General features: G+C 47.5%; 1 non-coding gene across 1 annotated transcript; it reads left to right on the top strand.

The window, feature by feature from the left end:
- Positions 1-2,930: 2,930 nt before the first annotated feature.
- Positions 2,931-3,002, top strand: trnae-uuc (transfer RNA glutamic acid (anticodon UUC)). The gene has a single exon. It is a non-coding gene; the product is annotated as a tRNA-Glu (tRNA).
- The last annotated feature ends 548 nt before the right edge of the window (positions 3,003-3,550 follow it).

Below are 3,550 nucleotides of genomic sequence, written 5' to 3'. Positions count from 1 at the left end.
CTCTCCCCTGCACATGGGGCACGTGAATGGCTTCTCTCTGTCTGAACCCCTTCCTGCACACTGAGCAGGTGAACGGCCTCACCCCGTTGTGAATGCGTCTGTGGGTTTCCAGCACGGATGGGGAAGGGAATCCTTTCCCACAGTCCCCACATTTCCACGGTTTCCCCATTGGGTGGAGCTTTCCTTGTGTTGCTCTGAGTTTGAAATTACAAACAGAGCTGGGACACAGTCTTTCCCACCGCAAGGGGTGTGATTTTAATTCCCCAATCTGAGTAAATGGTTTCAAGCACTTTTCACAGTCAGCGCACCGAATCTCCCTCACTCGGTATCTCAGTATTCTCCCTGCCACACCAGTGTCCAAAGTCTCTCAAGCAGACAAAAGTAAACATTTCTTCAGGACCATGGGGGCAATGGATGACGCATCTGACTCCACCTACTTGTTTCAACTGCAGCTCACAGCTTCTTCACACATCCCAATTAATCTTCCTCATTGTCATGAAACCGGCGTATGGTTACAATTCCTAATCTGCAGGAATGAGAATCTTTTCACTGTCTCGCGTCAGTAAATGTCCCTGAGAACATCAGAGTTAAGTCACAGCGCTGTCAGAGGAGGGGAAGCTGAAATAACCCACACGCTGCTCACGGGCACATTTCACTTTCCCCAACACACCGCCCCAACCACTGCGGCTCTTGGGAGTGGAAAGGGAACAAACACCAAAACCCAGTCTCAGCTTTGTAAATCATCAGGAAATAAGAACACTGTACATCCCTTCGCGGCTTCCATCCTGGGCTGACAGCGTTGATTTTTAATAGACAATAGACAATAGACAATAGACAATAGATGCAGGAGTAGGCTATTCTGCCCTTCGAGCCTGCACCGCCATTCAATATGATCATGGCTGATCATTCCTAATCAGTATCCTGTTCCAGCCTTATCTCCATACCCCTTGACTCGACTATCTTTAAGAGCTCTATCCAATTCTTTCTTAAAAGAATCCAGAGACTGGGCCTCCACTGCCCTCTGGGGCAGAGCATTCCACTACTTCTCTGGGTGAAGTAGTTTCTCCTCATCTCTGTCCTAAATGGTCTACCCCGTATTTTTAAGTTGTGTCCTCTGGTTCGGCACTCCCCCATCAACGGAAATATGTTCCCTCCTGCCAGAGTGTCCAGTCCTTTCATAATCCTATACGTTTCAATCAGATCCCCACTCAGTCTTCTAAACTCAAGGGTATACAAGCCCAGTCGCTTCAGTCTTTCCGTGTAAGGCAATCCTGCCATTCCAGGAATTGACCTCGTGAACCTACGCTGCACTCCCTCAATAGCCAGAATGTCTTTCCTCAAATTTGGAGACCAGAACTGTACACAGTACTCCAGGTGTGGTCTCACCAGGGCCCTGTACAGCTGCAGAAGCACCTCTTTGCTTCTATACTAAATCCCTCTTGTTATGAAGGCCAGCATGCTATTAGCCTTCTTCACGACCTGCTGTACCTGCATGCTTGCCTTCATTGACTGGTGGACAAGAACACCCAGATCTCTCTGAACAGCGCCTTTACCTAATTTGATACAATTGAGGTAGTAATCTGCCTTCCTGTTCTTGCCACCAAAGTGGATAACCATACATTTATCCACATTAAACTGCATCTGCCATGCATCTGCCCACTCACCTAACTTGTCCAGGTCACCCTGTAATCCCCTAACATCCTCATCACATTTCACCCTACCACCTAGCTTTGTGTCATCAGCAAATTTGCTAATGTTATTGCTGATACCATCTTCTATATCATTTACATATATTGTAAAAAGCCATTTTTAATGGCTGTCCAGTCAGTGTCGATTCGTTTTGGCTGAAAAAATCTTCCTTATCTCATCCCAGCATTTCTTGCCACAAAAAAAACTGTGCGGCAGAGTTCATGTATATATTTCCTTGTATGGTATTTTGTAAATTACATTCGTTTTCTGGTTGCTTGTATAGCGTATTTCAGGTTCATTAGCCGCTGTTTAAGTGTGTTGGTAGGTTTGTGGGCCACCATGATGCTGAGAGGGTTAAGTTGTCTGGACATCATTTCCCAGATGTCTTTAATGTAAAGTAATGTGGCTAGGGTTTCTGCAGACGTTGTTTCTGCTTGTGTCAGTTTGTTGATGTGAAATCGGCACACTGGGTTTATTGGGTCGGCAAAAGTGAGGACTGCAGATGCTGGAAACCAGAGTTTAGATCAGAGTGGTGCTAGAAAAGCACAGCATGTCAGACAGCTTCCGAGGAGAAGGAAAATCGACGTTTCGGGCAAAAGCCCTTCATCAGGAATAGAGGCAGGACCCCTCCAGGGTGGAGAGATAAATTGGGGGTGGGGTGTGCTGGACCAAAGGTAGCAAAAAGCACAATAGGTGAATGGGGTTGGGGATGAAGGTGACAGATCAGAGAGGGGGGTAGAGCAGATAGTTGGGGATGGAGATTGGCAGGTAGGCGAGGTCTTGAGCACAGCGCTGAGCTGGCAGTTTGGAATTGAGGTAAGGTGGGGGGAGGGGAAATGAGGAATCTGATGAAGTCTACATTGATGGCGTGGGGTTGAATTTATCCCAAGTGGAAGATGAGACGTTCATCCTCCAGGCATCGGGTGGGGAGGGAGCGGCGATGGAGGAGGCCCAGGACCTGCATGTCCTCGGCAGAGTGGGAGGGGGTTTGAAATGTTGGGCCATAGGGCGATGCGGTTGATTGGTGTGGGTGCCCTGTAGATGTTCCCTCAAGCGATGTCACTTAATTCTGCGAGCAGTCTCCAGTCTCCCCAATGAAGAGGAGACAGTATCAGGAGCAATAATTACAAGAAATGACATTGTTGGAGACACAGGTGAAAGCCTTCGACCGACCACGGCCCGGATTCGATTTTAGGGAAGGGAAAAAATTTTCAGTAGAGCTATTAGGATCTGTCGGCATCTCCCTGGTGGTCTAGTGGTTAGGATTCGGCGCTTTCACCGCCGCGGCCCGGGTTCGATTCCCGGTCAGGGAAACCGTTTTCAGGTGGTTTACAGGCTACCTGTTCTTCTTGAATGCTCTGTACAGTCATTTTTTGATCTTCGCAGTTCCTGGGTGCTGCAGTGTGTCGTGGCTCGTTGAAATCGTGTCCTGATTCAGATTTGCTTGTATGTGCAGTGGTGATTGCTTCTGTAGTTAAGTTCTTGGTTCGCGTGTGTTGTTTTCCTATAGACGCTGTTTTGAATTTACCATTGACTGTTCGCTCGACTGTGACATCTGGAAATGGCACTTTGTTGTTGTTCTCCGCTTTTGTGAATTTTATGCCAGGAAGGATATTGTTGATGGTGTTGTAGGTTTCCTCTAATTTGTTTCATTTTTTGATGATAAAAGTTTCATCGCTGTACCGGAGTCAAAGCTTGGGTTGGATCGTTGGAAAGGCTGTTTGTTCGAGTCTCTGCATTATTGCTTCTGCGAGGAATCCTGACGCTGGTAGTTTCAGGGTATTTCGTTGATTTGCTGGTAGGGCTTGTTACTGAATATGAAGTGGGTGGTAAGGCACAGTTCCCCGAGCTTGACAGTGCT

This window comes from Chiloscyllium punctatum, chromosome 36 (assembly GCF_047496795.1).
Source record: "Chiloscyllium punctatum isolate Juve2018m chromosome 36, sChiPun1.3, whole genome shotgun sequence".
NCBI lineage: Eukaryota > Metazoa > Chordata > Chondrichthyes > Orectolobiformes > Hemiscylliidae > Chiloscyllium > Chiloscyllium punctatum.
Note: the sequence above shows the minus strand (reverse complement) of the source record. Positions and strands in the feature narration are given on the sequence as shown.